This window comes from Stegodyphus dumicola, chromosome 2, assembly GCF_044657685.1.
Source record: "Stegodyphus dumicola isolate Sdum_Otavi_A_Nest chromosome 2, ASM4465768v1".
Classification (NCBI taxonomy): domain Eukaryota; kingdom Metazoa; phylum Arthropoda; class Arachnida; order Araneae; family Eresidae; genus Stegodyphus; species Stegodyphus dumicola.
This window is the reverse complement of record NC_140769.1, coordinates 170,268,406-170,280,490: the sequence shown is the minus strand read 5'-3', so window position 1 is coordinate 170,280,490 and position 12,085 is coordinate 170,268,406. Positions and strand designations below refer to the sequence as shown.

General features: G+C 33.9%; 1 protein-coding gene across 1 annotated transcript in view; it reads right to left on the bottom strand.

The window, feature by feature from the left end:
- The window catches only part of pnut (septin 7-like protein pnut), a 198,347-nt gene extending 188,088 nt beyond the window's left edge, over nt 1-10,259 (bottom strand). Inside the window, exon 1 of the mRNA XM_085811442.1 lies at nt 10,054-10,259. The gene's annotated coding sequence lies outside the window, so the exon portion shown is untranslated. The remainder of the gene's footprint in view (nt 1-10,053) is intronic.
- Between the last annotated feature and the right edge of the window lie 1,826 nt (nt 10,260-12,085).

Below are 12,085 nucleotides of genomic sequence, written 5' to 3'. Positions count from 1 at the left end.
GATTAAAAATGGGGTTTTAGTAAAAAAGAAGGTAAATAAGTTAGGAGAAGAAGAACATTTAATTGTTGTCCCAGAAAACCTCAGAGAGCAAATTAAAGCAACTTGTCATGAAGGAACTTCCGGTCACTTAGGAGTGCTGAAAACAAAAGACCGGTTACTAAGACATTTTTTCTGGGCAAATTGTTATAAAGACATTGAGGAATTCGTTAAAACATGTGACTCCTGTCAACGTGTAGGAAAAGCAAGTGACAAAAAGAAAGCACCGTTGGTAATAGTACTTGTGATTTCTGAAGTCTTTAGTAAGGTTAATGTAGATGCTTGCGGGCCTATGCCTACATCTACTGAAGGTAATAAATATCTTATTACAGTTATGTGCTTAGCATCTAAATATCCTGACGCCGTCCCGGCACCGGATATAACGTCGAAATCTATTGTAAGTGTACTCTTGCAGGTATTTAGTCGGATGGGTTTTCCAAGGGAGGTTCAAACTGATCAAGGAAAATCTTTTATGAGTCGCTTAACCGTTGAATTTTTGAAGAAGTTTGGTATAAAAATTTCCAGAAGTTCTGTTTACCACCCCCAGAGCAATCCTGTAGAACGGTTCCATAGGTCAATAAAAAGGGTCTTAAAGGTATTATGTATTGAAGCTGCCCCAAATTGGGAAGTACAATTACCTGTCGCTCTCTTTGCCCTGCGGACAGTAACGCATGATAGTACAGGATTTAGTCCAGCTGAATTAGTGTACGGGACCAACCTCAGAACACCTGTCGCATTATTGTATGAGAATTGGTTAAATCCTCAGGAAAAAGAAGATACCGTGATAGAATATGTTTTCGAATTAATCAATAGGTTAAAGAAAAGTAGACAATTAGCTACAGAGAAAATGGAAGAGGGGAGAGATAAAAGGAAGAAATGGTATGACAAAAATGCCGTGAAAAGGGTATTCCAGCAAGGAGATTCTGTATTAGTATTAGCAGTGAACCAACCCCATAAACTCGCTCCTCAATGGAAAGGGCCGGGAAAAATAGAGAAAAGATTATCAGAAACAAACTATGTGGTTAGTTTTGAAGGGAATCAGGAAGGGAATAAAGTGTATCACATCAATATGTTAAAACCTTATCATAAGAGACCTGAACTTTTGAATATGGTGCTCCTTGACAACGAGGAGATAGTTGAACCTTCGGAATTAGAGGAGGATTTTCCTTATATGTTAACCGACCCCAATGTGTTTGATTTTAATGAAATAATAGCAAAAGATAATCTTAAAGAAAGACTTAGTGATGAACAAATCCTGCAGTTGGGAAAGTTGTTGGTAAAGTTTTCTGCTATATTTTCGAATATTCCAGGGAAAACAAATTTAGTCGAACATGATATCGAACTAATTAGTGATAAACGCGTACAGCATAAGCCTTATAGAATGACAAATCGACAGAACGAAATTCTTAAAGTCGAGATTGAAAAAATGTTAAAATACAAGATTATTGAACCAGGGCCCTCTGAGTATACTTCACCCATGATCCTTGTTGAAGCACCAGGTAGGGATCCTAGGCCGTGTATTGATTACAGAAAGTTAAGCGAAATAACACGTACTGAGTTCTATCCGATCCCCAATATAGAGCAACGTGTGGAAACTGTTGCAGCAGCCAAATTTATCACCTTGATAGACTTAACTAAAGGTTATTGGCAAATTCCGCTGACCCCTAGGGCTCAGAAAATTGCTGCATTTGCTACAAATTTTGGCGTATATAGGCCTTTGCGAATGCCATTTGGGCTTAAAAATGCTCCTTATTATTTTAGTAAAATGATGAGCGAAATATTGTGCGGATGTGAGCAATATGCGACCCCTTACTTAGATTATATTGCTATTTTTTCTGAAACGTGGGAGGAACATTTACAACATTTACATGAAATTTTAGAAAAAATAAGAAAAGCCAATTTAACTATTAAACCCTCTAAGTGCAAGTTTGCACAAGAAGAAGTGCAATATCTCGGTCACATAGTAGGTCGAGGAAAATGTTCTCCAGCAGAACTAAAAATAGAAGCGGTTCCAAACTTTCCTGTTCTCACAACTAAAACTGAGATTAGAGCTTTCTTAGGGTTAGCTGGATACTACAGACAATATATACCTATGTTTTCTTCTATAGCCGCACCTTTGACAGATTTGTTAAAAGGGAATAACAAAAGGGGTAAAATTGTTTGGAATGATGAATGTAATGAATCATTCAAATCCTTAAAAGGAAAGCTATCTAGTAGGCCTGTGCTACATGCACCCGATTTTTCTAAACCATTTATACTACAGACAGACGCATCAGATCAAGGATATGGTGTTGTTTTAGCCCAGAAGGATGATAAAGGAAAAGAACATCCCATATTGTATCTCAGTAAAAAATTTACAGATAGTGAGCGGAAGTATTCCACCACTGAAAAAGAGTGTGCCGCAATTCTGTATGGAATAAAAAAATTGAAAGGGTATATAGATGGGCAGACTAAATTTTCCATTCAAACGGACCATAATCCCCTAGTATGGCTAAAAAATAATGCAAGTAGAAATGGTCGATTGTTACGCTGGGCCTTAGCCTTACAATCTTATAATTTTACGATACATCATAAAAAGGGAAGTGACAACTTAAATGTAGACTGCCTAAGTAGAAACTCTGTACATGCCAGTTAAATAGACTAGTTATCATTTCTTTTAAATTGTATTGTTATTTGATTATGTATATTGTATTTTTTTTAATTCATACTATATAGTAAATTGTTAGCTTTATTCTTACAGAGAAAACTTTTTGTTTTTTTTTCATATATTGTATGCGTATTTTTAAATGTGTTTTTTTTATGATGGCCTGGTTATGAGAGTGGAGAACCTTTGTAACAGTGTGGTTTAAAATTAACTGGTAAAAATGTTGAACAATCTATTGAAACCATAAACTGTGAACTGTGAAGGTTTACTTCTCCTGTGTCCGGAGAAACAAAAACTGGAGGCGGAAGGTGTTTGTTTGTAGTGAACGCCTGCCTGAACTTGTATTTTATCCCGTAGGAACCTTAAAAAAAACGTTTTGTTTCCTCTGTGTCCGAGGAAAACAAAATCTGGAGGCGGAAGGAGTTAGTCTGTAAAGAACGCTCCTGAACTCTACTAGAAAGACCTATGATGCTCTTGACTAGAGAGAATGTCGTTAGCAAACTCCTCACAGTACGAGTACTATAATTCATTTTAACACCTTATTTAAAGAACTGTGAATGGCAACGACTTAACTGAGAATTACGCATGCGTAAAGAGATGAGATTTCTGTGAGACGCCTGTCAGTGAGGGAGAGTTTGGGAAGCTCCGCGAGCGAGCTGAGGTGTGGAGACTTTGTTTGTCGAGTGATGACGAGTACCATCTTCGTTAACGTCTCTGATCGTGTCACCAGCTCGGATATCTACTTAAGTTTTCTAAATGTATTAATGTTGTATCTGTGATATGTTGTGTTATTAAAAAGTGATGCATCACCACTATCAGTGTTGATTCCGTTCCCACTGAAGCATCCACGACGTCACAATACATTTAAAACATCAAGATTTAAAATGAATGAAATGGGGGGGGGGGAAATCTTTCTTTTTCATAGATTTAAACTAATTAAAAATTAGATTTAAAATGCCCTCTATCCAATAGCCGCATTTCAAATGCTCATTCGCCACATGGGGTTGGTGGCAGCTGTATTAAATAAAATGGTTCTAGAACGGTCAAGAATATAACAGTCAATTTTATTTTCCTAGGCTTAAAAATCATGAGAATGTGCATATACTTAAGTAACACATTAACGAAGGACAAGAACAAGCAAAAGTTACAGACTATTTCAGAATTAACTTTTTCTGTGATCGCAATCACTTCCTCCCCCCCTCCCTCTCAGTCTCTCTCACAGGACCTCTCTTCCTGTGTACAAGAGAACAAAGAATGAGTTTCAGCGCTTTTTATTCGGGACAGAAAATGTTTCCGACTATTAATTACTACGCACATAAAATTCGCAGGAGCGTGAAAAAGCATACAGATAGATTATTTTACACGTAACCACCCTTACAAAAATTTTTATCGCCATAATTTCTCCTTTAATCCGCGAGACAGGGGGACTGATTTAACAGTCTTTTTAATCTTTCTTCATAGCTAACCCACTAAAAAATAAATTTAAAAGAATAAATAGCCTATTAGGAAGGCGCGACGACCGAAATGAAAAAGAAAATCGGTTCAGATCAGATATCTCGCTGCATTTCGTAATGTAAGAAAGCGGTCCCTTTTCCCCTTGGTAGATTTATACTCGGACCATCTGCTAAGATAAAAGAAGCCCTAAAATAAATGGCCAACGTTTCCCCTCTCTTTTCAACAACAGATACTATGTATTTCTTTAAAGGATGACAAATATATTTATACAAAATGCAATATAACAAAATTAATTTTGTTACAGAGGATATATACCCATCGACAAGGGCTACTTAAAAACATGAAACTTCTGCTTAAATTAGATGTACTACGAAAAACCTAATTTAGAATCCTTGGTAAAAATTGGGCAAAAATTCTTTTTTTCCAGTACCATTAAACAAAGCGACCTTATTTTTTTAGCTACGTAAAAAGAAGCATTCTAAATTTGACCTAAAACTATAAATATTGTTGAAAAATTTGTATAGGAGTAGGGAAAGTTCTCTTTGTAGGTTTTTATTATTATTTTTTTTTTTTACATTGGATTTTTTTTCTTTGTTTGGGTCAAATTTTTGCATCAATTTCTAACCCACTCCTATTTAGTCAATTTTCTTAAAATTTTAGGCACACACGCATTTGTGATAACAATACCATAATTAACAGAGATTTCTTTTTTTCGGAATTCATATAGAATTCGTTTTAATAATGAATTTTTTGAAGATTTTTTTACACATACTCTTGTTTTAGGATGAAATTGATCATCCCAGAATTTAAATCCTTACACAGCTGGAACTTCCAAAGAAAGCTCCTTTGAAATCTCTTAATGAAATTTATTGATTTACAGCGAATTTTCTAATTTCCCTCACTGAGGCTGCTAAAAACATGAAAGGTTTTTTAAATCAAAATTATTACAGAAAAATTTTAATGAGCTCAGGTGTTACACCAACAAATAGATAAGACTACAAGATTTCAATCAAATTTAGCTAGTTACACAATTAGTTCACAGATAATGTTATTGAAACCTCTCTGCTTTGCATTTGCTGCTGAACATTTTACGGCAATTCGATAATTAATTACACAGCCTAAGAATAAAACAGGAAAACATCTGATTTGATTTCGTTCGGTAACGGAAATGAAAAGGTAACGGAACCAACCAATCGTTACTGTTCAACGCAATAAGTGCTTTTGTCAATAATCGTAAGGGAGTCAAACGTTTTGTGTTCTATTTTTCACAGTTAACACAAAATTTTCCTAAATGTAAATAAAAAGACCGAAGGAACGTATAAAAAATTAGATTTCGTAATTTTTACAAAATTGATTTCTTTAAATATAAAAAGCGAAAATATGAATTGTTGCACCATTTAAAAAATGAACTATTTGCACCATTTAAAAATTTTTTGTAAATGGAAGTATATGTCTACCACCAACGGTTGCGAAAATAATGGTCAGGTTCAGATTTTTGTGGACAAGGTGTAAATAAATACATGCCTTCATCTTCTTAAAATGCCCTCTCATACACCCTCTTTTCTCCTTCAGTAAAAACTGAAAATTCAGGTTTTGATTAAATTATCTATTCTAAGAAGAAAAATCTACCATGAAGATGTTCTAATACTTGACATAATTTAATTTTCATTTGGAGTTGATTTTAAAGTACTTCACGCATTTCGAAATTGATATCAAACAAATGCTGTTTGAAAATTACAAGGTTATACTGGGCTTATATAATCTACATTAATTATAAAAATATTTATAAGTTTGTGAAGTATGAACAACAAAAGTTCAAAAATATTTTCTTACATAAATATGCAGTGGAAATTGCATTTGGTTCCTTTTTTTTCACATGCTTAATCCGTTGTCAAAAAGGTAAACAGCATATACTGCAGAACGGAAAGCAACAGCTGTGGCAATTCTTACTTGTTATAACTTTTTCATTCAGTGCTGGTGTTTTTATTCTTACAGACTGCTTCATAACGATACTCAGCTGTAAAGATGCCAGCACCTTTATTTAAGTCGGTCGATATTCGAAGAGACAGCAACCTTCGTAAGGATGTTCCAATATAAAAATATCTGCACCCTTATAAAAAATTTTTTGAACGTGAAAAAATACGCTAAGCTTTTAGGGTTGTTATTCTGATTAGCAAAACAAATGAAAATTCTATCTGCGCAGTAGTGCTCCAGCATAACGGAGCTCACACGTCTACGAAAATTTCTTTTTTTCAAGTTAGAAACTGATCTACTTCAGGAGCACCTTTATGGAGGAACACTCTTGAGGTTTTTGTCCCATCCCCCCCTCCTTTTTGAACAATAGCCGACTCGCACAAAGAAGCCAGTACGTTTATGACGTGGACGTCATTATGAAGATATTCCAGGTATAGTATTTCTAAAATTTATTTTTTCTCTAGAACTCTTACTCCTCAAATTTTTCCTTGTTCATTTTCCACTCGTCACAAATTACCTTAGGACACGCGGCTTTGTGTCACTTTAATCAAATATTTGAAATGTGTTAGATTACTATATGAATGTTTTATAATATTCGATTCTAGTATACAGGAAGGAAGTGACTTCAGAAAACATAAAATGAAGTCTTCCGCAAAAAGTTTTTTCCTTTACTCAAACACCAGTTCCTCATTTTTGATGCAAATTTTGAACTATGCATTTATATTTTTCTGCGTATTCCTAGAGGATAAATTAGAAGTGCATCTCCCCCTGTTTTGAAGTCATTTTAAAATAAAACGGCAAGTACGTTACGCAGTAACAAATTAACAGATGAATTAATCAATATCATTTACACAATTCTGCTTGTATTAAAAGAAAATTATCAATTCTTTAATTTATGATAAAAATCAAAAAACATTATTTAGTTACAGAGATTATATGATATCTGACTTTATAAAAATGTAATGAATATTTCCCAAGTTCTTTAATGAAATGTGCCCATTGTTAATAAATTTAAATATTAAATAAAATCTTTAAATCAGTGACAGCTAAGTTGTGAAGGTTACAGAGTCAATTAAAGTTGCGTGTTGATACTAGGGACCGTTTACGTTTTTCAGTCGGTATTTAAGAATATGTCCTGTAATAATAAATTTGGGTTATTTAACGATGGTACTTATATTTATTTCTAATTACTTTTATGAAATTTCGCTACTAAAAACAACACTGAATCAAAAGGTACACAAAAAAATTCAAAACGTCATTTTGTATATATTCCTCAGCAACAAGTCCTTCAGAAGTCTGCCCTTTTATGTGACTAAGCACTGTGCAGTTAGTTGTTCACACTCAGTAGTAAATCTTCGCATGGGCTGTTGAAAACCGACTCGCAGGAAACAAGTGATCCACGGGGCACCACTGCTTGACAATATTTATGGATAAATTTCTACAATTGCTGAACTAAATTCCCGATCTAAATACGACTATTAAAATATCCTTGATTTAATTTATTTTTTTCCTTCCACACGAAAAATTAATTTAAATTCCACATATATTAAAAATACCAAAGGAGGTCTTCAAAATAATACATATAATAAATAAATAGTAAAAATTTTGATTGGCAACTGCCAGAATTATTACTTCAAACAGAAAGTTACCATATAAGGTATTTCTCCCACTTTCCTAGCGTGCCTTCGTGGTAGAGTGGTTCTGTACGCTGGACCGGTATTCCAGAGATTCGTGGTTCGATTCCCGGCGAAGGTGGTTGCTAATTTTACATCTCTCCGGCTTTTCCAATTAACTTAATGTCTCTGCAACCAAGCCTCAGTTTTCTCATAGTTTCTTTAATACAACCATTCTATTTCTTTGATACAGTACTTCTGAAGCAGTTATGATCATTAAAATAAAGCCCCTCTTTCCTTATTCATTTATGATAATTATATTCGTTAATTGTCAGGTGGCTACTTCAGCAAACTAGAAAAGTAAAATAGAAAAGAATATATGGAGAAGTAAGCAGCAGTTAAAGGTGTAAAGAAATCCCTATCATCTACGACAGATGGCATCATTAAATCATTTCAACGTAAATGCAACCTTAAAGCATGATGGTTAAAACAAAGCTAAAAATATACGAGAATGGTTCGGTTCCCCTTCCCTTTAAACATACCACCACACTACAATCCTACGATTACCGTTTACGTACGTTCTAGCAGCGCGCGCACTCTCAACGATCTTCATTCTCCGTTTCCATAGTTACTACGCACGTTGTAGGATGTTGAACCTGAAGATGAAGAGGGAAATCCGCCAGAGAGATTCAAAAAAAAAAAAAAAAAAAAAAAATCACGACTCCAGTCTGCAAGCAAGCTAGACAGCGACAGCGCATCTTTTTTACCCACGTAACACAGTAAGCTCATGATCAAGGTTAGCTGGCACAATCGCAATAGAAAATCAAATCATCACTATGAGCAGAATTTTGTTAATATGTTGGATGAAAGGTGCCTTCTACATTTTAATAAACGCCAAATAACTTAGCGCAATGCGCGCGTGCTGAATTTTAATGATGGCTTGAGGTATTGAAGAATACTGCAGATGCATATTAAGCTATGCGTGGATAACCACAGACATAACACTGTTGGATTTCGAGGAAGGTTACTGCAATTCTCGTAGTAAGGGGGGGGGAAGGTAGGTTAACCATACATACACAGCACCTATAATGAGAAAACTTGATAGGTGATGATGTAATCACAGTTCTTTTTTCCGCTCTATATTAAAAGCGTTAATTTAAATAAAGGGGAAAAATTCATTAACCTTATCCCTTGGATCATCAACCAAATTTAATTCCTTGTTGTTGCAGTATATCCTATTTATCTTGGATCAACAATCAAACCTACTTCCTGGCTGTTGCAGTATATCCTATTTATAGCTTATCTAGTTTCTGATTTCGGGTGACAGTACACAGATATCAGAGAAGGAGGGCGAAGTATTCAAGTTTCCTCTTTGACCGTAAATACACACTGGCTGTTGCTTGTCACTACAGTTCGGAACTTTATGTCGGTCATATTAATTATCAAAGAATATTCTGATGCAAACAATTTTAGATTACATTCTTCCCAATCAATTTCATCGTTTTAACTAACATCGATCACTTTCGTACAATACTCGTTAAACAACAAATCGCAGGCAAAGTGTCAATTAAGACAATCCTTTTAAACACTTTTAAATTTATATATCTCTTCCAAAAGAGAATACATACAAGTATCACAGCTGTAAAAGTACACATCACTTAAATTCGTATCCCCTCATCAACACCACCCACTAAGAGAATGCATACAAATACTCCACTTTCGAAATTAAATTATTGTTCAGAACTCTTGGATTAGAAGGAAAAAAAAAAAAGAGGCTTAACAAGATTAAATTTCAAATAGTTCCAAAAGTTTTAGACAAACAGAATATCAACGTTCTCATAACTGCAACGTTAGTCAGAAATTACGCTAATTTATGAAATAAAAACGCATTAAAAAGATTACTAGACACAACGGGGAATTAGTTAAAATGAACTTTCAGTTGCAAAAGGAGAAAGCTATTAAATTGAAATTGTTTCAATAAACGTGCACATTAGCAGAGAGCGAATTCAATCAAATTATTAAAAAATTTGTACCTGTAAATTAAAAATTAATTACATTTAAAATAATTTCAGAAATTATTATTCTTCATTTTTTAAACCATATGAAAAAAAATTCTCTTCACTTTACGCTAAGACGTAAGAAAATTAGTAGTTACACTTATTAAAATGGGTGAAAATATCAAAATACTATGAAATTAAATCCGAGTGATATACTCTACTACAACTGCATGCATACTTCTCATATGCATGCAATTGCCATATCATGCATCATCTTTCCTCGCTAATGTCGATGTCGCTAATGTCGAAGAAAGGATAAATGCCAAAAACTTACTTTATCATTACAGAATCTTCGCTTCGATAATTCCTACTGATTAATTTCCAAGATAGTAGCAGTTAAAATGCTTAGGAGACATTTGCTGAAAGGCGAAACTTCGAACTGACAACGGCAGACACAATACGATGCTTTTGACAATTGTTTTCTTTCAGAGTTCGAAGCAAAAACAATTCGTATGTCCAAATGTGAATCGCCGTCACAATTTCCAACACGCCTTCTTCCAAGTGAAGGTTGTGTAGTAGAGTGTGCGGCCGGTGGCCACGGTACGCTGGCTTTCGAATCGATCGGGGGTGTATGACTCGGAACACGTGCGCGGAAATGCCGGTTCCATAACTGGTCGTGAGAGTGATTTCCCTCGCTGCGTGAAAGCATCTTTACAGGTGTTGCAGGGAAACTATGGGGCAGCGACTAATGCTAATGGAGCTGATAAATATGTCATTATTAATGAGAGTATTCGTGCATAATAAATGTATGAGTCATCCGCATGAAAAAAGCTTACGAAAGAATAGTTGTTTTGTGAAAATGGTATTAGAATTCTCACACATTTCTATACACGAAACACAAAACCAGGTATACTGAGATGGTATGATTCAATGAGAGAAAAATGGATGAAAATACCATTACGCCAATGAACGTTTTTACAAATAATAAAAGAGCATCATGAATAAGGATATAAATCAAATGAAAGTTACCATAATGGCGAGAGATTGTTAATAATTTAGAGTAATTCAATCTTTTACAAGACGATAACTCACTATCAAAGATATCCCTCGCACACTTTGTTACAATCAAAATACTTCAATTCGTTCTTTCGCAGTACCCAGGAACACGGCCTGATTTCCGCAAGGACAAAGGAACCCATGCTCCAGACCTCTAAATCCCCCACTAGTATTTAGAATATGTAAATTTTAACTCTAGGGCACCTACTAGATTGAAAAAAAAAAAAAAAAAAGAGAGAGAGAGAGGTGAAGCTCCGTAACAGATTTGCCCTAGGCTTAACCATGAATACTTATAAAATTGATTACAAAACAGTCTTCGTTCACATTCTCAATGTATATATAATAGAAATGCCCTCTAAACGCAATAAAACTGAAAACAAATTCTACTGGAATACTCAGTATTATTGACATAAAATAAATAAATAAATAAATAAATAAATAAACCACTATCATAATTTTAAATAAACAAAGTTCTATTTAAAAAAAAAACTATCATAATTTTAAATAAACAAAGTTATATTCAAAAAAAAAATATTGGAAGTAAAATGCAAAATCCGTAGTTAAACATAATTTTGTGAATTTAGATACTATCTATTTGACTCATTAACTGATACCTCATACATCCTGGGGGGGGGGAACTGAAAGTCTAATAACAGCACGAAAGTAAGATTAGAAAGCTCTTCCTCATAGTTATCTTTGGGTAAGTTAAATTTTAATTATTTCAGAAAATTCGCAATCTTTTTAAAAAGTTTATATCCAAAATTAAAAGCCCAGATATTAAATAAAAATAGAGTACTGAAAGAGAAATGAATGAAACATTTTTCATGTTTACAAAATAAAATTAAACCTGTAATTTTAAGCCACAAATGAAAGATTTTTACCTGAACGGAAAACCTTCATTGCGCAAAGGATAACAGATACGTGATACCATGGCATTTTTATTAACTACAATAATAATAAAAACGTTTATAAAAATTTTCATATATATATAACTGCATTTATTAGCCATAATACCGAAAATAAAAGGAATATATAAATTAAAAACGACATGTAAAGCTCTTAAATCTTTCAGTTAAGTAATATATTAATTTTAAATTGAAAAATATCCTAAAGATCAGTCATGTCCAATGAAATAGCGTTTTGTCCCCATTTCTCCTTTAAATTATGTGTTAGAACTAATGAGGTCTTTCTGACACTCTGTCATAAAAGGTGCACAAAAATATACAAAACAAAAAATTTCAAACATTTTAATAGCACCAGAAGGACTATTAGCATCGATCCTCACTTTTGCTTCCGTATCACTTTTCAAA